The 27,243-nt window shown below is 38.9% G+C and overlaps 1 non-coding gene across 1 annotated transcript; it reads right to left on the minus strand.

The window, feature by feature from the left end:
- Positions 1-7,792: 7,792 nt before the first annotated feature.
- LOC122744885 lies at positions 7,793-7,899 on the minus strand. The gene has a single exon (XR_006355222.1). It is a non-coding gene; the product is annotated as a U6 spliceosomal RNA (small nuclear RNA).
- Positions 7,900-27,243: the final 19,344 nt, after the last annotated feature.

Genomic DNA, 27,243 nt, shown 5'->3' on the forward strand with positions numbered 1-27,243 from the left:
CTAGAAATAAAAAGTTATATATGTATGTATAAGAAGAAAGAAAGGGAAGGAAGCAAATATTAAGTGTAACATGTTATGTCAGGAACTGTGCTAAGAGCTGTGCAGTTATTATTTCATTGAATCCTCACAACGGCCCTGGGAGGTAGAAGCTGTTATCCCCATTCTACAGTTGAGGAAACTGAGACACACAGAGGTTGTAACCTGCCCAGCATCACACAATAATACATGAGACCAAACTGGAATTCAGACTCCAGAACTAATACTCTATCTACTATGGAATTTAGCTAGATATCCATTTTGTCCGGCAGTTTTTGTCAGATAGTAAATTCTTCCCCTCAGAAACTGGGGTCTTTGGGTTTATCAAACACTATACTGCTGTGTTTGTTTGCATTAAATGTTGTGTACCTAATCTGTACTATTGATCAACTTTCCTTTTTTTTAAACTGCTACCAAAATGTTTTCATTATTATAGTGCTTTGTAGTAGTTTGAGATATGATACTCCTTCCTTCTTATTTTTTCATTATTACCCTTTTGTTCTTCCATATGAATTTAAATTTTTCTAGCTCTACTAAATATTCTTTTGAAAGTTTGATTGGTAAAATATTAAATAAATTAATTAATTTAAGTAGTATTGTCATTTTTTGTTACATTGACTCAACCTACCCATAAGCAATTTCTGTTTGGGGTTTTGTTTCGTCTTTTTGTTTTTGTTTTTAGATCTTTATTTCTGTATAGAGTGTTTTATGGTTAGATTTATGTAGCCCCTGAGTGAATATTAGAAGATACACTTTCAAGTATTTCATAGCTTCTGTAATTATATTTAATGGACTGTCTCTTTCTAGCTCTTTTGGCTAAGTTATATATAGGAATCCTAATGATTTATGAGGATTTGTGTTATACTCTTTAACTTTACTGAAGTTATTAATTATTTCAATTAGTTTTTAGTTAACTCTCTAGGGTTCTCTAAGTACACTATCATATCATCTGCAGCCTAGTTACTATATCATGCTGACTACTGGAATAAAAAATTAGTCCTATATAATATAAATAGTATCCATAGCAATAATCTTTGAAATAGAACACATAATTATCCCTGGGAAGGAAATAGCATTAGATTGCAATTTACACATATTGTAGACTCAGTGGACCTTTATTGGTATAAAGACATCTGGACTTCTAACAATGAAAGAGGAGGAAAAAGAGAATTTTTTCACATGAAAACAAAACCGAACCCCTATTTCTCTGCTCAACTGAAAAGAAAAGAAGTAAAAGGTTGTGGCCAAGCAGAAAATGAGAGCACAAAAAAGGGTAAGAGTAAACACTGCAGAAGCCCTAGGTTTAAGCCTGTCCACTACCTCCAGTCAAACTAGGTCAGGTGCTTCTTCTAGTTATCTAAATTCAAGCTAACTCCTCAACTACCTCCTCGAAGGGTGGTACAATACCTAGCACTTCCTTGCTCTCAGCTCAGAACTTCCTGGGACCCTGCTTTCTTTCTTACCCCAGGCATTTTCTGCTTTGCCAATATATACATACCAACTCTTCCTCTTCCTCCTCAGCTTTCTACCTTGCTCTGAAAACTCAAAGCAACACTGTAATCATCTGTAATCGAATCAACATTGCCATTGCCTCTAGAAAAGACATGTCAATATATTTCTCCATTGCTCCACTCTGTGGTTTTCCAAATCAATTTTCCTCACTGGCTAGCACTTATATGAGTTGCCTTCACCTGAAGAATATAAGTTCCTTGGGGGAGTGAGAGAAATAATTATTTCTTATATTAATAACCAATTATTAAATTAGGACTAAGGTTTTCCCTTTCTATTTCCTCTTTCAGAAATCAGACCCTGTGGGTTATTCAGTCAGTCTCTGAAGGACATTGCTGATAGATAAGATTGCTCAAATCCTATGGGTACATGCTTTCCATCTTGGGTAGGACTTCACCCAACTAGGAGATCTTACAAACAGAATCCAGTCTAGGCAAGACTTTGCCCTTAGAAAATAAGGCCCTGACTGTCTTGGAATCTTCCATTAGAATTTAGGGGGACCCAGTTTATGAAGAGGAAAACCAAGCATCAGGGTCTGGGTAATGTGACATTTAAAAGTTTGAAAAACATAATTTATGGGTAATTAATTATTTTATTAATAATGCTAGCATATTACCAATAAAATGGATCAGTGACACTCTCAAATACCAAAAGTGAATCATGGTAGTGGGCTCACAGTTTATATGCCATTAGAAGAGTGGGGGTTCTTAAGGATGGCAATCAACTCTGATTGTTTAACAATGAGAGAGAATGAATACTATAATGAGAGGTGGACCTATTTCTAATGAGGAGTTGGGGGGCATGGGAGAGGGGGGGATGTAACTTTGATACTGTTATTTATTTCCGAATCACCCCCAGGATCTATATCCCCCACCCAAGCCTAAGCAGAACACAATGGGCCAGGAGTTTCACCTTAGATTAAATTCCTTGTAAAGTTGGGTGGGGAAACAATACCTAGACTGAGGAAAATGTTAATCTGCTATAATCAGTCTTTTCATTCAGAAACTAAGCCTTGAAATGAGGACTTTAGAAAAAAAAAGGGGGGTTTTGTTACATTTTTAAAAGGGGGAACTCTGGATCTCCCCACATCATTGATTATTAATCATCATTTCTCTCAGTAGAAATGCCTTCTTTTGTCCAGATTGCTGGAAGTGGCTAAACCTCAAGATTAGGTCACATTTTAAACATTCGGTATTCTCTAGGAAGAGTCTTTTGGCTTTCAGGAGTTGCAAATCAGTTAGTTTCCAACTGACCTCAATCTGTTAATTATTTCCTACCAGTAATTAGTAAAATTGATTATAAATTACCCAAAAACTGTCTCTCAAAAACTTTTCACTCATCACAGTAGGGACTGTTGTTGCTTTTGTATGTGTATTCTGAACACTTAGCTCAGTGCTTGGCACATAATGAGTACTTAATAAATACTTTTTAATCCATTCATTCATCCATTGGAAGCTCCACCAGTTTCTAAGTAGTAAGTTTTGGAACAAGGGGAGTATGACATCACCATCGTCGTCGTCATCATCATAACTAGCATTTATATAATTTATATATGTGTATGTGCATATATGTATATGTTAAAGCTTAAAACAGCACTGAGATTTTTGAGACACCCTGTATAGGGCTTTTAAAGTTTGCAAAGTACTTTACAAATATTATCTCATTTTATCCTCCCAACAATTCTGGGAGAGAAAAAAAGAGAAAGTAGTCTCCCTTAATCCAGGCCATACCACTTCTCAGGGATGGCATAACTAGATCAAGGGAGTCCTATCCTATATTCATTATAGAAAACCATCCTCTACATTCTATGACGCTTTCAAGAATCATAGATGTAATGGCGGGAACTACATGGGAGATAGATGGGCTCTTTCATGACCTTATTCATACAACTATAGAGTGCCACTTGCTAACTGATAGTGTCAGAGAAAGTGGGGAACTGAGGATGTCTCATCACATGCCTAAGGAATACCCAGGTGGTGAACTGGAAAGGCTCCCTCCCTCCCCAAATGTTTTATAACACTTTGTCAAGGTCTCTCTTTTGTCCTTACCACATTCTTCTTTCTACCATACTCATTTCCTTCTATCCATATTAGATTGTAAGCACCCAGGGACTTTGTGCCTTTTTTTTTTTCTGTCTTCATATGTCCAACATCTAGCATAGTGTGCTTAATGGTAGGTGCATAATAAATCTTATTTAGTTGTATAGAATTTAATTGATGTTCTCCTCCAGCCAGACCAGTCCTAAGACGTTTGTAAACATTATTTCATTTAATCCTCACAATAACCTTTGAAGGCAGGTGCTATTATCCCCATTTTAAAGTTGAAGAAACTAAGGCAAACAGAGGTTAATGACTTGCCCAAGGTCACAGAGCTAGTAAGTATCTGAGGTCTGATTTGAATTCAAGTCTTCCTTACTCCAAAACCAGGATTTTGTCTACAGCTCTACCTAGCTGCCTCCAGTTGGCTGGAGTGTAGATTGCAAGAGAGGGAGTAATATCAAATATGCAAAGTCAGAGTAGAAGACTGTGAAGTATTTTAAATGCTCAACAGAATAGTCTGTATTTTATGCTGAAAGCAATAGGGAGTCCCTGAAGCGTCTTGTGTGCAGGACAATGCTATGGTCAGACCTATGCTTAGGAATATCCATGGAGTAGCTGTTTGGAGAATGGATTGGAGAAGAATGAGAATGTAAGCAATGAGTCCAATTAACAGCTTATTGCAATAATCCAAGTGAGAGGGCCTGCATTACAGCATTGACCATATGGATGGAGAAAAGGGCTCAGGTGTGAGAAATTCTGTGGGTGATAAAAAGGCTTAGAACAGTGCCTGGCTCATAGGCATTTAATAAGTACTTAGTGGTTTCTTAATAAAACTGATCATTTAGCACCTACACTCTAGCCCCATTCTCTCAGGACTTTACTGCTTCATCACCCCTCAGTGTTCCAGAGTACTCTGAAGGGCTTATGGGGTGTTCTTCCCAATTGCCATTGACTCAATTCCCCACTACCTGTTTCCCCCATTTGGTAGGAACCTGTGACTAGTGCCCCAGTTCCATTTTACCACTTAACATTGGTTGGTTTTTACAAAGGGATATTTACTTCAAAAACATAGCAAAAACTATACAAACATTCCCCCCAATATGTTGGAACATAATCTCCCCCACACTACCTTGGTTTCTGGTGGATATTTTTTTTTTCGGGGAAATGAGGGTTAAGTGACTTGCCCAGGGTCACACAGCTAATAAGTGTCAAGTGTCTGAGGTCAGATTTGAACTCAGGTCCTCCTGAATCCAGGGCCAGTGCTTTATCCACTGCACCACCAGCTGCCCCCTCTTGTGGATATTAATCTCAAAACTTAATTCCATTCTTACATAGTATTGGTCCCACAAAGTTCACATCCAAAAGTAGCATTGCTGCCAACCTTTGGGCTGGGGTCCTGAGACCCCAAAGGTCACTCCTTGCTGCCTTAAGGCATCAATATTGGGCTGCTGCAACATCAAATCTGCATTTACTAGTCCTAGATTCCTATAACTTTGTACTCCCAACTCAGATTGGAAACTCCACTCGCTGCACTAGATCTAATGAGTGAAGAATCACCTTGCTCTTCGAGATGCCTTAATGCCTCCAAAGCCAATCAGACAGCTTCCCCTTCATCACAGAGTTAGTCCACTGAAACCAGTTACAGAAGGTCCACACATGTTTCATTTTCTCCAATGCACTTCACTTACACATCATAACAATTCTCTTGGAAGTAGCTCTCTAGCATCTTCCAGATGGTAGAAAGAAATCAGCTCAGGTGGTCTGGACCTGTGCCAGACCTCCATTACAGTAAGATTTGGCAACTGATCAGATATGGAAATGAATGAAAGTGACAAATCAAAAATGACTCTAGGAGCAGCTAGGTGGCACAGTGGATAGAGCACCAGCCCTGGATTCAGAAGGACCTGAGTTCAAATTTGGCTTCAGACACTTAACACTTACTAGCTGTGTGACCCTGGGCAAGTCACTTAACCCCAATTGCCTCACCAAAAAACAAAAAACAAAAAAACAAAACTTGCATGATTAGAAGGATGGTGGTACCTTGTCAGAAATAATGAGAAAGGATTGGTTTAAGGAGAAAGATAGTGAATTTGATATGCTTATGAAACACCCAGACAGGTATGTCTACCTAGAGATTGGTGATTCAGGTCTGGACCTCAGAAGAGACACCTAACTCAAATTTCACTACAAGTGGATAGAGTACTGGGCCTAGAGTCAGAAGACTAGTTCAAATTCAGCCTCAGACACTATGTGACCCTGGGCAAGTCACTTAACCTCTTTACCTTGGTTCCTCATTGTAAAATTGGGGATGATAATAGCACCTACCTCCCAGGGTTGTTGTGAGGATCAAATGAGATAATCATTGTAAAGTGATAAGTAGAACATTAGATAAGCAGAAGACCTGGAACAGAATTAGTACTGTATAAATATTGGCTATTATTACTTATGAAATCTTCCCTGAATACCCACAGTGCTCTCTCATCTACATGTCCTCCAATTACACTCACTTTCTGTACCATCTGTTTGGCACACTTATCACACCCTGCCTTGAATTGCTGTCCTGGATTGTCATTTATCTTTCTTTTCTTTTCTTTTTTTTTTTTGTGAGGCAATTGGGGTTAAGTAACTTGCCCAGGGTCACACAGCTAGCAAGTGTTAAGTGTCTGAGACCAAATTTGAACTCAGGTCCTCCTGAATCCAGGGCCAGTGCTCTATCCGCTGCGCCACCTAGCTGCCCCGTCATTTATCTTTCCACGTGTGTTTATCTGGTCTCCTATCTAGGATGCCTGCTACATATTTCCACCTAGAGGTCTTACTAGTACATCAAACTCAACACCTTCAAAATTGAACTCATCAACTTCCCCTGAAAAAAATCTGCTCCTTCTCTATTTCTTATTAATGATTCCACTACTTACCTAGTTATGAAGGCTCAAAAACCATGGTCTTCACTGACTATTCCATCTCCTGTGCCCCAACATCCAATTAAATGCCAAGTCCTAGACTTATGAAAAGAAACACAAGGTGATAGCCCTCTGTCCTTCCTTATCCACAAGTCTAGCAAACCAACAACAATGAAACCATTCCGTATTGAGCTCCTTGATTCTCTCTAAATTTGGAGGAAACTACCTACTTTTTCTTGGGTCGAGTTGACCTCATTCATATCAAAAATATGATGTAGGCAACAACTGGCAATTATTTATCTTGTGGCTGGTTTTTTCTCTCAAATATAAACATTTTTTAAAAAACATTTGCACTGGTGTAATTGCCAACCTCATTTACCAACACACAACCCCCATCTCAGATTTAATGAACCTATTTTATTTTATGGGTGCTACAGAAGACTTGGCAAAGGAAGAGACTGAATGGAAAACATGAACAAACTTGCTACATACTAGTTTCAAGGGAGGGGCTTACAATCCTCTTCCAATTCTAAATGTCTATGATTCAAAACCTAGTCAAACCAGAGACACACAACTTCAATAGGAGAGGGAAAATTCTTGTTCTCTGATTTGCATAGTCAAATATTTCAATGGAATGTGGAAGATCCCAGGAGATCATGGCAACCTCCTCAGCAGTATTTAAAGAGAATTGTGGGGCAGCTAGGTGGCTCAGTGGATAAAGCACTGGTCTTGGATTCAGGAGGACCTGAGTTCAAATCCGGCCTCAGACACTTAACACTTACTAGCTGTGTGACCCTGGGCAAGTCACTTAACCTCCATTGCCCCGCAAAAAAAATAAAATAAAATAAAATAAAATAAAGAGAATTGTGTTCTCATTTGCCACACATGAAGGACCCCCAACATACTCCTATGATAGGAATCATTCTGCCTTTCTTGTCCAAGCAACAGAGAACTAAAGATTTCTAAAAGATCCTAGATTACCAAACCTTAACAAATCATTTACCCAATACCTATCATAGCACAATAAACATAATAGGTAATTTAAATGTTTTAAATATAAACAATATTTTTGTTATTAATGAAGATCATTATAACTGTTACCAAATAACTTAGTAACTTTATTTGAAGTAGTTATGATAATTAGAATAAAGCTTCATAAAGATCAGGTCTTCTAGCAAATCCAATCAAGGTTGTAGTGGCGTCAGCCCAGAATGAACTGAATTCAGTATTAATTGAGTTGCTATTGGGGCTTGGCTCCAACTCTCAGGTTAGAAACTTCTGCCTTCTACCACTAGACTAGTTCACTACCTGACTGGATACCTCTTCACAAATTTGCATGTCATCCTTGCGCAGGGGGCATGCTAATCTTCTCTGTATCATTCCAATTTTAGTATATGTGCTGCCAAAGCGAGCGCTTGACTGGATACCTCTGAACTAACTTGCTATTTTTATGTAATAGCCCAAAAAGTCAGTCAGTTAGCCAATAAGCACTTAATATCTGCAAGACATTGTGTCAAGCACTGGGGATAAAAACACAGACAAAAAACAACAATCCCTGATGTCAAAAAATATAAAGAGGGAGCTGAAACAGTGTTTGAAGATTTGTGTATAATTCTTTTTTTTTTGCTTTTCTTTAGTATGTTCACATAATCATTTTATTTGGGTTCAGTTCAGCACAAAAAAAATTTAAGTAATTGTAAAGGAACTGGTCTTTTTGATCATACAAAAGCTGACTGAAATTTTCCAGGTTATATGGCAAGAGGAGGTTATGCCCCAGGAGTTCAAGGATGCCTCCATTGTCCACCCCTGTAAAGGAAACAATAAAGGAAATATATTGTCCTGTGACAATCACAAATGGGGAAGGGGGTGGGGTGTCTCTCTTAGTCATTGCTGGCAAGATTCTTGCCAAAATTTTCCTTGATAGATCTGTTACTGTGATACCACTCTCAAATCTTATACAATAGGCATTTATTAAGTACTTACTATGTCAATATTTTTAAGCAGTTAGCATATAGTAGACACTTAATAAATGCTTATTCCCTTCCTTTCAAGTCAATATGTGCTATTTACTATGTACTAGGCACTAGGAATACAAAAAGAAAATGAAAAATAGTCCCTGTTCTCATGGGATTTACATTCTATACAGGATGTACAACATCTAAACATATATATATATATATATGTGTGTGTGTGTGTGTGTGTATGTATATGTATATATATATGTCTGTGTGTATGTATATGTGTATTTATATATGCATATGTGTGTAAAAATATGTATATATCTACATATACCTATACATACATACTTATGATCATTTGAGGAGGATGGAAAAAAACACTAATACTTAAGGGAAACAGAAAAGGCATCCCACTGGGAGCAGCATATAGGATTTAAAGGAAGGTAAGGATTCTAAAAGGCTGGCAGAGGTAGGAGAAACTGCATTCCAAGCTCAGGAGACAATTATATGTGTGTATGTTCATATACTTTGTCTATAACCTAACATTTCACAGGAATGAAGGAAATAAGCACTTATTTAGCCTTCTGTGCTAAAGGATCCTTGAAACAACCCTCGGACATAGGTGTTATTATAACCCCCATTTTACAGTTGAGAAAACTGAGGCAAACAGAGGTTTGCCCAGGGTAGCATAGCTAATAAGTGTCAGAGGCCAAATTTGAACACTAGTCTCATTGATTGCAGCCCAAGCACTTTATCCACCTGCCCCAACTGCCCTAATATTCTGCCCAAAATAATAGTAGAACATTTTGGTTTCTCTTAAATCTCAATCCTAGTTCATCATTGTATTTTGTCTCACTGATTAATTTTTTTAGAACACTTTAATTTACATTCTGACATAAGTTTTTTTTTTTTGAGAAAACAACCTTAGAGATTTGTATAAACTAATTAAGGATGAAATGAGCAAATCCAAGAAAACAGTTTATACAAAAACAGTGTCAAGATAAGTTCAAAATCTGTAAGGACTCTAAGGTAATAGTCATATATATGCATGTTATATGTGTAGGTAGGCAGGAAGGTAGGTATGTGTATATACATATATACATACATGTGTGTATATACATACATACATATGTGTATATACATATATACATACATGTGTGTATGTATATGTGTACATGCATGCATGCATATACACATATTACTTCTTTTTTAACAGGTGACCAATTTGGACAGCTAGGTGGCACAGTTGATAGAACTCTGGGCCTGGAGTCAGAAAGACCTGAGTTCAAATGTAACCTCAGACACTTACTGTGTTACCATGGGCAAGTCACTTAATCCTTGATTTGCCTCAGTTTCCTCATCTGTAAAATGAGCTAGAGGAGGAAATGACAAACCACTCCAGTACCTCTGTCAAGAAAACCCCAAGGGGACAGCTAGGGGGCAGTGGATAGAGCACCGTCCCTAGATTCAGGAGAACCTGAGTTCATATCCAGCCTCAGACACTTGACACTTACTAGCTGTGTGACCCTGGGCAAGTCACTTAACCCACATTGCCCGACAAAAAAAAAAAAAAAAGGAAGGAAGAAAAAAGAAAACCCCAGATGCGGTCACAAAGAATCAGACATCATGACCAAACAACAACAGTGAAGGAGTTTTCTTTTCTTGACTTTGATAGTTGTTAAAAGGAATTTTTTTCTTTTTTCTTTTCCAATGTGGAAGGGAAATGGTGGGAAGTAGGTAAAATAAATTTCTGTTCATTAAAAAGAAAAAAATTCATTTTAAACAATTTAGAGCATTAATTACTAGACTATGATTTTTCAGACCCTCTTAGCTCAGGCCCTGTATCCATGTACTTTAGCCCTTTTGGGAATTTGGTTGGTTTGGTTTTCTCTAACCCCTTTGCCTCTGACCCCCCCACCCCCTTCAGTTCCTAAGAATGGTTTAGTGAATGGCACCAGTATTAAACATTTTCTCTGTTTGCTTAAACATTCACTATCTGCATCTTTTGATCACCTTCCAAGTTTTGTTCAAATTCTTATAATTCATTAGAAGAAATTACGTTTCACTTTGGCACAGCCTATAACTTGGAGGCATGGTTTCTTTCCACTAAATATAATGAAAGATTCTAGTGACCACAGATTACAACTGGGAAAACTGGTAAACCTTTTCCTAAGGTACAGCCTGAAGAAAAAATTGCTGAAGTAGCTCTTAAGAAAAAAGGATCTAATTGCCAAAACACACCTCACATGAAGTTGGCAGATTCTAAATTAATTCAGTCAAATTAATTCAATTCAAACAATATTGAGTTGTTTTATTTATAAGCATAAATAAGTAAAAGAACTCTGTTCTCAATTAATCCAACAGCTGGGTTTTCTCTGGGTTTTTTCCCACAAAGGCAACTAAAAAGTCATTTAAAGGAAAAGGAGTAAAAGTAAATTTATCAATCAATCAACAAATACTTATGGATTTTGGAGAGTATGTGTGAAGTACTCTTTTTTTTAATACACTTCTTCATGTAAAACATTTCCATATTTGTCATTTTGCACAAGAGGACTCAAATACAAAAAATGAGAGTGAAAAATATCATGCATCAATCTGTATTCAATCAATATCAGTTCTTTCTCTGAAGGCAGATACTAGGCTTCATCATTAGTCCTTTGGGATTGTCTTGGATCGTTCTGTTGCTAAATAGCCAGGTCATTCAGAGTTCTTTATCAAACAATATTGCTGTTACTGCATACAATGTTCTCCTGGTTCTGTTCACTTCACTATATATCAGTTAATGTAAATCTTTTGAGGTTTTTCTGAAATCATCCTGCTTGTCATTTCCTGTAGGATAATAATATTCTATTACAATCATCTACCACAGATTATTTACTCATTCCCCAGTTGATGAGCATCCCTTTGATTTCCAATTCTTGGCCACCTCACAAAGAGCTGCTATATTTTTGTATAAATATATTTTTTCCCTTTTTTTATTGGATGTCTTTGGGATATAGACCTAGCAGTGGAATTGCTGGATCAAAGGGTATGCACAGTTTCATAGCCCTTTAGGCATAGTTCCAAATTTCTCTCAAAAATGGTTGGATTGGGGCAGCTAGGTGGCGCAGTGGGTAGAGCACTGGCCCTGGAGTCAGGAGTACCTGAGTTCAAATCCAGCCACAGACACTTAACATTTACCAGCTGTGTGACCCTGGGCAAGTCACTTAACCCCAATTGCCTTACTTAAAAAAAAAAAAAAGGTTGGATCAATTCACAACTCCACCAACAACGCATTAGTGTCCCAGTTTTCCCACATCCCCTCCAACATCCAACATTTTCCTTTTTTTATATTAGCCACTCTGCTAGGTGTGAGGTGGTATCTTGTTTTAATTTACATTTCTCTGTTCAATAGTGATTTAGAGCATTTTTTCATGTGACTAAAGATAGCTTTGATTTCTTTTTCTTAAAACTGCCTATTCACATCTTTTGACCATTTATCAATTTGGGAATGACTTGTATTTTTATAAATTTGACTCAGTTCTCTATATCTTTGAGAAATTAGGCCTTTATCAGAGAGACTTATTTCCAAAATTTTTCCCAGTTTTCTGCTTTCCTTAAAATTTTGGTTGCATTGGTTTTGTTTGTGAAAAATGTTTTAATTTTACATAATGAAAATTATCTATTTTACATTTTTAATGCTCCCTATATCTTCTTTGGTCCTAAATTCTTCCCTTAGCCATAAATCTGACAGATAAACTATCCCATGCTCTCTTAATTTTTTTATGGTATTAACCTTTATGTGTAAGTCATAAACCAATTTTGACCTTACCTTGCTATACAATGTGAGACATTAGTCTATACCTACTTTATGCCATACTCTTTTCCAGTTTTCCCAGCAGTTTTTCTCAATTAATGAGTTTTTATTCCAAAAGCTTGGATCTTTGGGTTTATCATATACTTGATCACTATGGTCATTTGCTAGAATGTAATTTGTACATAATCTATTCTACTGATCCACCACTCTATTACTTAGTACCAGATTGTTTTAATAATTACTACTTTATAATACAGTTTGAGGTCTGATTCAGCTAGATGACCTTCTTTAGCATTTTTTATTGATTCCCTTGATATCCTTGAGATGAATCCAGGTGAATTTTGTTATTTTTTCTAGCTCTATAAAATATCTTTTGATGGTTTGATTAGTATGGCACCAAATAAATAGATTAAGGTAAAATTGTCATTTTTATTATATTGGCTCAGCCTGCTCATGAGCAATTCATATTTTTCCAATTTTTAGATCTGACTTTATTTGTGGAAATATGTTTTATAGTTGTGTTCATATAGTTCCTGGGTTTGTCTTGGCAGGTAGACTCCCAAGTATTTGCTATTATCTACCATTATTTGTAAACGGAATTTCTCTATCTCTTGCTACTGGACTTTGTTGGTAATATATAGAAATGCTGATGGTTTATATAAGTTTATTTTGTATCCTGCAACTTTGCTAAAGTTGTTAATAATTTCAAGTAGTTTTTTAGTCGATTCTCTAAGATTCTCTAAGTATACCATTATGTCATCTGCAAAGAGTGATAGTTTCATTTCCTCATTGCCAATATAATTCCTTTCATTTTTTCTCTTATTGCTATAGCTAACATTTTTAATACAACATTAAATAATAGAAGTGATAATGGGCATCCTTGCTTCACCCCTGACTGTATTGGGAAGGCTTCTACCTTATCCCCATTACACATAATGCTTAATGGTGGTTTTAGGTTAATATTACTTATCATTTTAAGGTAAGCTCCATTTATTCCTATATTCCCTAGTGTTTTTTATAGGAATAAGTGCTGTATTTTGTCAAAGGCTTTTTCTACATCTACTGAGATAATCATATGATTTCTGTTAGTTTTGTTATTGATATGGTCAACTATGCTGATAGTTTTCCTAATATTGAACCAGCCCTGCATTCCTCGTATAAATCCCACCTAGTCATAGTGTATGATCCTTGTGTCATAATCTTTTTGCTAGTATTTTATTAAAAATTTTTACATCAACATTCATTGGGGAATTGGTCTATAATTTTCTTTATTTTGGCTCTTCCTGCTTTAGATATCAGCACTATATTTGTGTCATAAAAGGAACTTGGTAGGACTCTTTCTTTGCCTATTTTTCCAAATAGTTTAATAGTATTGGGATTAATTGTTCTTTAAATGTTTGATATAATTCACTTGTGAATCTACCTGGTCCTGGGGATTTTTTCTTAGGAAATTCATTGATGGTTTGTTCAATTTCTCTTTCTAAAGTGGGGTTATTTAAGCTTTTTATTTCTTTTGTTAATCTGGGTAATTTATATTTTCATAGATATTCATCCATTTCATTTAGATTGTCAAATTTATTGTCATGTATATTGGGCAAGACTATCAATTGTCATAATTTTCTCTTCATTGATGGTGAATTCACTCCTTTCATTTTTGATACTAGTAAACACTTAGAAAACATACATTTTCCCCTAAGTACTGCTTTGGCTGCATCCCATAAATTTTGGTTCTTTCACCCACTTGTTTTTTAGGATTAGATTATTTAATTTCCAATTAAATTTTAATCTCTCTTTCCATTGTCCATTATTGAATGCAATTTTATTGAATTATAATCTGAAAAGAATGTGTTTACTATTTCTGCTTTTCTGCATTTAATAAATGGTTGGTTTTTATGTAAGTGCCATATACTCCTAGGAAAAAAAGTATATTTCTTTCTATTCCCGTTCAGTTTTCTCCATTTGGTGCATATATGTTTAGTTTTGATATGACTTCATTGTCTATGGTACCTTTCAGCAAGATATAGTTTCCTTTATCTCTTTTAATTGGATCTATTTTTGATTTTGCTTTGTCTGAGAACATGATTGCTACCCCTGCTTTCTTTGCTTTAGCTAAAGCATAATAGATTCTGTTCCAGCCTCTTACCTTTACCCCATGTGTATCTCTCTCCTTCAAAAAGGTATTCTTCTTTTTTTTTTTAACTTTTTTTTTAAGTGAGGCAATTGGGGTTAAGTGACTTGCCCAGGGTCACACAACTAGTAAGTGTTAAGTGTCTGAGGCCAGATTTTAACTCGGGGATACTCCTGACTCCGGGGCCAGTGCTCTATCCACTGTGCCACCTAGCTGCCCCCAAATAGGTACTCTTCTTAAACCATAGGCTTAAATATCTAGGTCAAGAAGGGCTCTCAGAGGCCAGCTAGCACAAGTCTAACTCACTCATTTTACAGAGGATTAAACAATGATCTGACTTGTCCAAGACCACAAAAGTTCAGAGGTGAGATTTGAACCTAAATTCTCTAAATCTGGTGTACTGTGGGACATACAAAGAAGTGAAAGGCATAGCCATGACCTGCCCAAAAAAACAAAAAACAAAATAAACTTTATAATTTAGTTATAGATCTAAGATATAGACATTGTTGAATGCAGCTGATAATGGGCTGACTGCTGCTGACCTTACTGACTAACTAAAGCTGACCTTGTCCCTGTTCCCAAACCCATGAATTGCCTGAGACTGACCAGATGTTGCCACCACCACCACCACCACCACCCCCAGACTCTGGCTATTTTGGAGAAACTCAACTCTCCCCTCCCAGGATTCCCTAGCTTTTTCTATGGACTTTCAGTTGTTAAGGAAAACAATTTACCTTGTAAAATCTAAAATGTCCTGACCCCCCTCAAAAATGCAGCTGGGTCATCCCAAGACTTGCGCCCCTCTCCCTCTACCCTGGTATTCTATAAGAACCTCTCACCTGACCACCCCGCCTCCTTGGGTACTCCAATACTCTGGTGCTTTGAGATGGCCCCAATTATGATCCCCTTGCCTCATTTAAATATCTTGGGTTTTGCTACTTAGGTAGTATTCTTTATTTCATGTTGACAACATGTTTTAAAAAAAAAGATAACATGGCAAAAGTTTGATTTAATATGTAAAACTACCACATGTACTATAATATATAAAACATACCACTTACATACAACACCAAAAATAAATATTTACATGACATGAAATGTGTATAAGATACATTTACCTGTGGTGCATAAAATATGGCATTTGTATGTAGTATGTAAAATAATACATTTACTCATACCATTAAACATTTACATGTAATATTTTTTGTTGTTGGATCATTTTTCAGTCATGTCTGACTCTTCATGACCCCATTTGGGGTTTTCTTTGCAAAAATGCTGGAGTTGTTTGCCATTACCTTCTCTAGCTCATTTGAGAGATGAAGAACTTAGGTAAACAGGATTAAGTGACTTGTCCAGGGTCACACCACTAATAAGTGTCTGAAGCCAGATTTGAACTCATGAAGATGAGTCTTCTTGATCCACGTCCAGTGCTCAACCCACAGCTGCTATGTAACATGTAACACTGAAATGCAGCATTTGTATGTCATATGTAAAATATAACATTTGCATGCGACATATAAAAAGATAAGGCAGCAGAGACATTAAGCACTCACAAAGAAAGGGGAATTGTGGGTTTGTTATCTGGGAGTGAGAGCTGAGCTGGACCTTAAAGGATTTAAATGGATAGGAGAGAAGTGGAGCAGATATTGGAGAACAGAATTTACAGCTGGAAGAAATCACAGAGATTAGTCCAATCCACTCATTTTACCAATTGGGAAATTGAAGTTCACTGAACATCTTCTGTTAACCAAGTACAGAGATACTGAAATAACATCCTGGGAAAAGGTTCAGCAGGAGGATAGAGGTTGCTAAAATGATTTATAACAAGTTATTAATTTTATTTCTAGACTTATTTATAGTGCACAGAGTATTTTCCTCACAACAATATCTCTGTGAGGTAATTATCACAAGTATATGAACATTCTACGGGCCTCCTGGTTACTAGAAGCCTGTGTGGCCCTGATGTTATATCAAGTTGGGAGGAAAGAAGATGTTGCACCTTAGATGATTTGGGATTCATCTCATCAGTATTTCCAGCTTCCCAGAGACTTTCAGAACCTCACAGCCATTTCAATCAACAAATATTTAAGTGTCTACTATGTGCTAGGCACTGTGCCAAGTAGAAGGGAAAAAAAAGCCAAAGAACAGTCCCAGTCTCAGAAACTTACACTCTAATGGGATGTACAATGTACACCACTGACCTGGAGAGTGGTTTAATTAGATGTAGATCTGTTTGGAGGGTTGGGGTTTATTTCTGCTCTGACCCTGATGAGCTGTGTATAACTGTTGCTAAGCACTTGATGATTTCCAACAAACATTAAGTACATTGTAATGTGCTATTATTGTCATTTACAATTTGACAATGATTAAGCCACTACTGTATACATTATACTCTGCTGGTGCAGAGGAAAATAAAAAAGTTTAACTAAGTCATGGTCCCTGCCCTCAAGGAGTTTTTAGACCCTCTGAGACTCAGCCTAGGTCCTGTGAGTTTTCTTATCAAAATGAGAGATCTGTAGCAAGGCACTTAAATATTTGTTGATTGAAATGGCTGTGAGGTTCTGAAAGTCTCTGGGACATCAGGGTGATGTCAAGACTTTCAGCGAATTGGATTTAAGTGACGGAGGACTGTGCAAGGTCATCAACCTCACTCCCTCCTCCAGAGCCATCTGGGTCCAGTGGCAAGATATTTATCATGGTCCTCTTCAAAAAGGAAGGACAAACAACAACAATCTTCAGGTGATTCTTTATAACTTTAAGCTTCAGAACAATTGTCCATCTGCTTTGGTAGAGGCAGTTTCCTCACTGAGAAACTCTCCACAATAATGAAATCACAGGTATGGGCAAAAAAAAAAAGTGCTTATACTACCTACTGAGAAGAGGATGTTGCAAGGAAAGGGCTTAGTAAATCAAAGCACTATATACAAATGTGAGCTGGAAGCTACTCTTAGTATGGGATTTCTCTTTTAAGTTTAGCAGATTTTATTAACTCAAAATTAAGACAATAATATAACTTCCTAATATAGAATAGACAGGGAGGGGAGGAATGATATGAGCCAAGTGTTCAGAGCTAAATGCATACCGAAACATCTGTGCTGGAGAATCTAGAATAATAAGTCAAGAGGGACTGAATTTCATGATGTGTATGTTATCTAGCTATATGACTTTGGGCAAGTCATTTCACTGCCCTCAGTTACCTCATTTCCAAGATCAAAGGGTTGGACTAGTTAATCTCTAAGTTCTCTTCCAACTCCAACTATCTCTAAGGTCCTCTTCCAGCTATGATTCTATGATCAACCACACCCAAGTGCATCTCTTCATAGAATCATGGCATCTCATGGCTGGAATGGCCCTGAAGAGGTCATCTCATCCTCCACTACCACCACCACCCTTGACACCCCACACCCACACCCACACATTCAAACAATTCCCTGTTTTCCTTTCAAGAGTGGGCCAGAGCCATTTGTTCTGCGAACAGAACAGTATTAAGCAAGCTTTGGGGGTGAGCTTCATGAAAGTTCTGTGATGACAGTTGAAAAGAAATGTTCTATCTCTCCCCAAAGGGCTGGAGAAATAAGAAGAGATGCTAGGGAGGGGGGGACAAGTCGTTTAGTTGAGAAGACAGGGAAAGGAGCAAGGAGGAGGAAAAAGAGATTAATAAATAAAGATTAAGGAAGAAAAAAACCAGGGAAAAAATCAGAAGGAACTTGGGCCAGATAAAACCAAAGAAGTAGAAAGAATGGTGTTCTGGTTTTGGTTTGTTTGGGTTTTTTTTTTAACAAAGGTAATGAAAGCTTACCATAAAAAAGAAATATCACAATATTCTGTACCCTTAAAAGATGGGAATTTCTGAGGCAAGGAGAGGTAAAGGATTGAAAAAAAGGAAGTATCAGTCAGAGTAAAATGTCTCAAACCTACCTTATATTTGTTTTTCAAGAGATTAAATTGAGTAGTGAATTCAGAGGAACCCTCTGAAAAGCTTTAATTTTCCTTCCATGCTCCCATGGGTTCCCATTACTTCTTGACAGTGTTCTTGGCTTGTCAATTTGCACTTGTACAAATGGGATTTGGGGAAAGATATATGAGAACATGGAGGATCCTTATGTTGGAAATATTCCAATCTACAGGTAGCCCTGGGCTTGCTTCATTGGTATTTTGAGAACTCCTTTACTTTGGGGACAATGTGTTGTAGGAACCTTGAGCAGAACATTCATTATTAATGAGACCTCTAGACAAAGGTACTCCCTGATTTTGGAAGGTGTGTTAACTCTTCCAAATGACTGGCTATCACAAACAACAACTAAAGCATCAAGAGGACAAGAAGATTTGAATCAATGGGATTGTGACAGCCCTAATAGGTGAACCTACTATGTGGTAGGTACAGGGGAAAGAGTGGTGGCTTGGGAGTCAGAGGATGAGGATCCCAATCCTACTTCCCATGAACACTAGCTCTTTGACCTCAGGTAAGTCACTTACCCTCTCCGTAGCCCACAGGAATGGGGAGGATAGAATAAATGGCCTCTAAGGGCCCCTTCCTGCCCAGAATACATGATCCTATGGTTGTTCCCTAGGCTGCATGCCTTGCTCCAATATCTATTTAAAAAGTGAAGTATTAATGGGGGACCCCTGGGAAATCCAATCCCAACTTGAGATGATGGTTCCAAAACCCAGAAAAAAATGCCTTCCTCTAGAGGGGAAAAAAAGAAACATTGGCAGGAAATAACTTCAGAGTAAATAAAATGTGTGGTTTTTTTTTAAAAACGGGAATTTAAAAAAAAAAAAAAAAGAAGTCAAGGAGGAGACATAGTAACTCCCTCTCGGCCCAAAGCTGACTCCCTGGGAGGGGCTCCCCAGAGCAGCCTTCGAGTCTGTTGACTTGTTTTTTTAAGCTGCTAATGTAACTTGCAGTTACAGTGGTTTGTTTTGTTGTTGTAACATGGTCTCCATAGATGTGCATTGAAATGATGCCCAGCTTCACTGAAGCCAGTAACCATGCAATCAAGCGGTTGTGCAAGCACGGCAGATTACAAGGATCCAAGGTATCCAGTGCCTGCCTTACACATCCCCTCCTCTTTCTTACCTCTGAAGCTCTGGCTGTCCAGCCCATGCCAGAGAGCCCTGCTGCAGGTCTTAGATCAAAGACTCTTGGACAGGTGACTAGGTAAGCAAAACAAGATAATAAAACCAGAGATTCACCTACACAACTGTGTGTTGGGGAGAGAACTATCTATAGTAAACTGGACAAGACAGACAAAACTGTGAAGGTGAAATTGCACTTTAGGGCCTTTCGATTCCCCTTCCTCTGCTCTTTTCCCTCCCTCACCAGGAGCCAACTGTACTCCACTAAAGGATCTGAGAGAGAAATTCATTCACAGCAAGGAATATGATGACTGATGAGTTTAAAGTATTTATTACCAATTCACCTTTACTGAGGACAAAGCCACATTTTTGCCATGAGCCAAAGGAATAAAACCACCTGTGGAACCAAAGGCTTCCAACTAACCTTAGTTTGTCATTCTCAGTAGCAACATATGTTTTAGCCTCCAGATTAAAAAAATGAGACCCAAAGATTTTAGATGAATTTTACCCTCCATTGAGAGACTCACTGTCCAATGAGCTGTAGCTACGGCTATAAGTCTAATCTCTCTGCTTTCAAACAAAACCTCCTCAGCTGTTATACATCAATTCAGAACCAATTCTGGAAGTTAGTCAATTAACAGCATTTATTAAGTGCCTACTATGTGCCAGGCACTAGGCTAAATGCTGGGGATACAAAGTAAGGCAAAAGACAGTCCCTGCTTTCAAGGAGTTCACAGCCTAGGGACTAAATAGAGAGCCTTTACTAGGTTACCAAAGGCACACACAGTGGTGGAGGAAGAAGAGGGGGAAAAAAAGAAAAGAAAAGGAATAGCCCCCCCAAAAAAAAAATGAAAGTGAACAAATAAGAACTCATATGAAAAAGATCAGGGGCTCAAGAACTCATATGAAAAAGATCAAGGGCTTCCAGTGTGACACGGCAACCTGAAAGGCTGGCCCAATTGTAAGCTACTTTAAGAAAGGTATAGTGGGGGCAGCTAGGTGGCACAGTGGATAGAGCACTGGCCCTGGAGTCAGGAGTACCTGAGTTCAAATCTGGCCTCAGACACTTAACACTTACTAGCTGTGTGACCCTGGGCAAGTCACTTAACCCCAATTGCCTCACTAAAAAAAAAAAAGAAAGAAAGAAAGGTATAGTGTAAAAGACAAGGAAGAGGACTGTCCCATTCTACTCTGCCCTGTTCTGAAGTATCGTGCTTGTTTATGGGTGTCCAGCACACTATAACTGTCAGGAGGGGGAGGTGACTTGAAACAATGCCACTGAAGACTCAGAGGAAGGAACTGAGGGTGTTTCGCTTGGACAAGACTTAAGGGGAACATGATATTTGTCTTCAGTTATGTGAAGGCCTCTCACGTGGAAGAGGAATAGACTTAATCTACTGAGTACTAAAAGTCAGGATGAAAAGCATTCAGTTAAAACTGCATTATAGAGAAGTGGATTTTAGGCTCAATATAAGGAAAACTATCCCAACATTTAAAATGGTCCAAAAATGGAATGGACAGCCACAGGAGGGTCCCCATCACTGGACAACCAGCTATCTGGATTGTTCCATGGTTTGGGAGCCAGGGTTCTAGACTGTTTCCTGACGAGGCTTCTGGCCTCGTTTCACAAATGAAACTGCTTTCTTCAAAGTTAACAAATGATCTCTTAAAGTGCCAAATCTAATGGTTTCTTCTTAGTTCTCTTCCTTCTTGACCTCTCTGCAGCATTTGACACTGCGAACACCTCTGCGTTTTCATGATTCTGCTCTCTTTTGGTCCTCCTTATAGCTGTCTAACCAATCCTCAGTGTCTTTTTCTGGGTTTTCATTCATGGGTCTTACCCTCCCACTGTGTGTGTTCTACTAGACTGTTACACTTCTCACTTTGCTCTATCTTCCTGCCTTGGCAAACACTCTACATTCTCCTCCTCGCTACAAACTCCATATTCCTGCCATACTGACCTGTTTGCTGTTCTCTCTCACAACACTCCGCCTCTTGTCTCCATACCTTTGTACCGGATGTTCCCTATACCTGGAATGCTCTCCCTCCAAAACGCGGACCCTTAAGAATCCATGAGTTCGGGGCAGCTAGGTGGTGCAGTAGATGAAGCACTGGCCCTGGATTCAGGAGGACCTGAGTTCAAATTCAGCCTTGGACACTTGACACTTACTAGCTGTGTGACCCTGGGCAAGTCACTTAACCCCAATTGCCTCACAAAAAAAAAAAAAAAAAGAATCAGTGAGGTCCTGTAAGACTCAACTCAAACATTACTTCCCTCCCAGAGGCCTTTCCTGGCCCCTTTTACTGCTAGTGCTCTCCTCTCTAAGATTACCTTCCATCTTCTCTATATTTGTCTCATATATTCTGGTTTTTATACATTTTCTCTATTAGAATATAAGTTTCTTGAGAGCAATACTGCTTTTGCCTTTCTTTGTATTCCCATTGTTTAGCACAATGCCTGCATGGAGTAAGGGCTTAATAAATACTAAATAACTCAAACACCTGACCCCATTTAAAATAACTGATAAAACTAAACTAAACTAAAATAATCAGGTAAGGACAACATTATCCAGTCAATCAAAGGAATTAAACTAATATATTCTCTGTTAAGCCCTGTGGAGTCTTTTCTTTCTTTTCTTTTTTCCAATATAAAATAGCAACCCAGTTTAGAATGCAGTATTATTTGCATATCTGGCAGCTTAGAAAAGAGAGTAGTTCTATTCAAATGACTGCAAGGGAATCCCTTGAGAGGGAGACGGGGAATGGTAAAGCAAGATTAGGATGATCTTGTAAACTTTGGAGGGTCAGAAGATTGGGACTTCTCATTGGCATCTTAGCCCCACAGCTGTGCATGCCGCCCTGAAGAAAGACAACTTTGATTCTCTATAAGAGGGGGGGCATCTTTAGGATCCCACAAAGAGGATTCCCAGAGTCTGTTGAGTTTTCCCCCTGGGTGTTTGAGAAGCCTTCTTAAGGACCATGATGCTTGCCTCTTGGCATGAGGAAGGGGCTAGAAAAGGTACCCTAAAATTGTCTGCCTTATCCAACCCTGGCCTGCTGACCACAGCAGACAGGGATTCCACCTTGCAGTCAAAAAACAAAGAAAGCACAAACATTTCTGGGAATGATTCCACTCACCATTGGTAGATAGAATGTCCACATACTCATCAACAACAAGAAATCCAGTGGACCTGAGAGACAAGCTCTTGCTGCAAGAGAACTCAGAAGGTACTGCATCAAATTAGCAGCCCTGAGTAAAACAAGGCTGGCAAATGAAAGCCAGCTTACTGAAGTCAGAACTGGATACATGTTTTTCTGGAGTGGAGCACTCTGATGGGGAGCACCATAAAGATCACATTTCAGAATCAGATCCAGTCTAGTCAACAAGCTTTTCTGCCTCTCGAAAGGAGTGAACAACAGGCTCATGACAATGTGGCTGTCTGTTGCCAGGCCACCATCATCCATGCATATGATACCACCATGATGAATCCTGATGAGGTCAAAGGAAAATTCTATGAAGACCTGGAGACCCTCATTATCAATGTGCCAAAAGAGGACAAGCTGGTAAATTCTGGGTGAGTTTAACACCAGAGTGGGCATCTACCAGACATGACCGGGAGTCCTGGCAACAGTTACTAACTTCTGAAGACTAAGTGTCTCAGGACCCTCTCCTCAACCAAAACTGTCTTCCACTTACCTAAACACAATAAAACGTTGTGAATGCACCCGCACAGCAAGCACTGGAATTTAATAGATGGTGTCACTGTAAGGAGAAAAGACAGGCCAGATGTGAGAGTCACAAGTGATGTGTGGACTGATCATAGAGATGCCTCCATTGTCCATCTCTTTAAAGGAAAGGAAACAGTCTGTCTTGTGACTATCATAGAGGTGGGTCTCTTTCTTAGTCATTACTGGCAAGATTCTTGGCAGAGTCCTCCTTAATCAACTGATCCTTCAGCTCAAAGGTGGTCATCTGCCTGAGAACCAGTGTGGCTTCAGAAAAGACCAAGGAATGGTCAATATGGTGTTTGCTGCCTGACGGCTCCAGGAGAAATGCCAGGAGCAGAATAGAGGTCTATACACAATGATCATCAACCTGACTGAGGTCTTTGATACTGTCAGTTGTGAGGGTTTGTGGAAGATGTGAAATTTGGTTACCTGCATTTCATCAGTATTGTATGCTAGTTTCATGATTGTATGCTTGTATAGGTTCTAGATAAAGGGTTATGCTCTCACTCTTTCCCAGTCACCAATAGAGTGAAGGAGAGATGTGTGCACACTTTTTAGGAACAAGGATGAAAATAGCACCAAGGTCAGCTCCTATACTGACAATAAACTATGTAACTTGAAATGGCCATAAGCCAAAAGTAAGATGGAGGGGGAGTTGGCATGTGATTTTTTTGTTTGCAGAAGACCATGCACTCAAAGCAGCTTTTGAGGCTGAGATACAACGAATTATGGATCAATGCGCTAATTTTGGCCTGACAATCAACACCAAGAAGACAGAGGTTCCATATTTGGAACCATCAATAACAGCAAATGGAGAAGTTTCTAATACTGTGGCTAAATTCACTTCCCTTGGCAATAGACTTTCGGGGATGGGCACAGAGATGATGAGGTTGATGCACACCTTGCCAGAGCTAGCTCAGCATTTTGGAGGCTCTGAAAGAAACTGTGGGAGAAAAGAGGTATTCGGCTACATGACAAACCCAAGGATTGTCATTGTGCTGACTTCGCTGTTGTACGCCTGTGAAACCTAGACAGTCTACCACTGCCATGCCAGAAAATTGAACCACTTTCATTTGAATTGTTTTAGGAAGATTCTGAAGATCACCTGACAAGATAAGGTACCTGACCCAGATCCTCCCTCAAGTTGAACTGCCAAACATTCAAATTCTACTACAGAGAGCACAATTCCAACAGGCTGGCCATGTAGCCCAAATGCCAAATGCACACTTACCTAAAAGACTATTTTATGGAGAACTTGCACAAGGCAAGCATTCACATGGTGATTAGAAAAAGAGGTACAAAGACACTCTCAAGATCTCTCTGAAGAACTTTAGTATCAATTGTGAGACATGGAAGATGCTGGCACAGGACCACCTAGCATAGTGTGCCTGGATCAAAGAAGACATTCTACTCCATGAGCAAAGCAAGATTGCAGTAGCACAAAGGAAACATGAGCTGCCCAAATCCAGAGACATCTCCACCCCAAATGTTTTAACAGAGTACTTGTGCCTGACCTATGGTAGAGCCTTCCAAACTCTTAATGGACTGATCAGTCACAGCTGAACATTGTACCCTGACTTTAACATCATGATGTTATTGATCTTCTTCAAAAACAAAGGGTGGGGGCAGCTAGGTGGCACAGTGGATAGAGCACCAGCCCTGGAATCAGGAGTACCTGAGTTCAAATCCGGCCTTAGACACTTAACATTTACTAGCTGTGTGACCCTGGGCAAGTCACTTAAACCCAATTGCCTCACTAAAACAAAAACAAACCAAAAAAAGGGTGAATAACAATAATAACAATTGCTCCACTCCTCAATTATTTCCCAGACCAGCACCCCTACTTTGGCCGTACTCTTCTTTCGCAATCTCAACCCCTTGGTGAGCCATTTGTTCTCTCTTTCTTTCTCTTTATCTCTCCTCTCCTCTCCTCTCCTCTTCTCTTCTCTCTCTCTCTCTCTCCTAAACTCTTTAAAGTCAGACTTCCATAAAATCATTTAACTGAAAATGCTCTTTCCAAAGTTACTAATGACTCTTAATTGTTGGATCTAATTACCTTTTCTCAATCTTCATCTTTTTTGCTATCGCCCCCCCCATACACCCCAGTCAGTGTGGTACTACAAATCATGCTTTTCGGAATAGTCTCTTCTCTCTAGGCTTTCATGACAATGTTCTCTCATAACTTCTTCATAAATCTACCTATCTGATCACTCTCAATCTCCTTTGCTGGATCTTCTTCCAGGTCATGCCAGCTAACAGTGGTTGTCCCACCAGGGCTATGTCATAGGTCCTATTATCTTCTACCCTTTTATTATCTCATTTGGTGACCTTATCAGTGCACACTGGTTCAATTACAATCTCTAAGTAGACATTTCTCAGATCTTTATCTAGCCCTAAGCTCTTTCCGCTCACACAGCTACCACTCTCATTCTAACCCCTCACTTGGACTATTGCAATGGTCTTGTGGTTGATCTCCTTGCCTCCTTATCTCTCTGAATTCCAGTCCATTCTCCACTTAGTTCATAAAGCATAGATCTAACCAAGTCACCCCATCACCATTCAATAAACCCCAATGGCTCCCTATTACCTCCAGGATGAAATAGATTCCTCTGTTATTTAAAGCCCTTTATAACCTGTTCCCATCCTTCCTTTCCAGTCTTCTTATACTCTACTCCACACTCTAAATGCCAACCCTACAGTCCTACTTCCCATTCCCTGCACATGACATCCTCTTCTGACTTTACTCGCTGTGCTGTATACCTGGAAATGCTCCCCATTCTCATCTCCAACCTCCCAGCTTCTCAGGCTCCCTTCAAGACTCAGTTCAGATCCCACATTTTCTGCAGCTAGGTGGCACAGTGGATAAAGCACTGGCCTTGGATTCAGGAGGACCTGAGTTCAAATCCAGCTTCAGACACTTGACACTTACTAGCTGTGTGACCCTGGGCAAGTCACTTAACCCTCATTGTCCTGTGGAAAAAAAAGAAAAGAAAAGAAAAAAAAGAAGCATTTCCCAGTCCTCATCCCCACCCCCACAACCCTTACAGCTAGCATCTTCCCTCTGGGATCGCCTCTCATATACACTTGTCTTTTGAACATAGTTGTTTGCATATTGTCTCTCATTAGAATGTGAGCTTTCAGGACTTTGTTTTTGCCTTTCCTCATATCTCCATCACTTAACACAGTATCTGGCACATAGTAAAAGCTTAATAAATACTTGTCAGCTGACAAGAAATCAGGAAACCTCTGTTCTAGTCCCAACTGTACACTACAACCTGTGCTCTGTACCCAGCTGCACTGAACAATCTCGGATAGCTCACAACTTCTCTAGGTTTTTGTCTCCCTCATTTTTAAAAATGGAGAATGAGACAAGATGGTCTCTCCAGTCCATTCCATCTCAGTGGCAAGAAATATAAGACACATTACAAAAAGGGTGAGAGATTTCAATGGCTTAAGTTGTGACTATCAGGATGGGAACTCGAAAGAGCCAAAACTAGGGAGAGGCAAATGGGAATTTCCCAGAGTACTGAAATTTAGAGGGCAGTGACAGCAATTGTGCTTCTTCCCAGGTACAAACAACTGAGCTTAGCACCTAGTTAACAAGAATAATTCATCAAAGTAGGAAACTACCAGATGGAATGCTTTTTCCTCCATCATAGCCACAATCCGGGTGAACTCCTCCTCCAAAAGTCCACTCTACCCCGCTTCTCCCAGCAGCCTATCCAGCAGCAACTTCACAATGTCCTAGAGTCTCTGTTTCTCCTCTTCCCACACCCCATGGTGCCCAGGCATCCACATACTCAAATGCATTGCCCAAGGTGCCAAAATTGCTAGTTAAGACCCTGAGAGAGAAAAAAAATTAAAGCGAGAAACCAAAGAGAACAAGGAGACAAAACCACATCAACTACCTCCTTTATCTAGAGGCAGGAAGAGCTCAACATCAAGGACTTTTGTTATAGAAAGCTTCAGTGACAGCTAATCCTAATGACTTAAGTAAATTATAATATCTCCCTATAGGTCTCATGTCAAAAACAAAAAGTTAATAGTTAAAAACTAAATCCAGCTATTT

Source organism: Dromiciops gliroides, chromosome 2, assembly GCF_019393635.1.
Source record: "Dromiciops gliroides isolate mDroGli1 chromosome 2, mDroGli1.pri, whole genome shotgun sequence".
Taxonomy (NCBI): domain Eukaryota; kingdom Metazoa; phylum Chordata; class Mammalia; order Microbiotheria; family Microbiotheriidae; genus Dromiciops; species Dromiciops gliroides.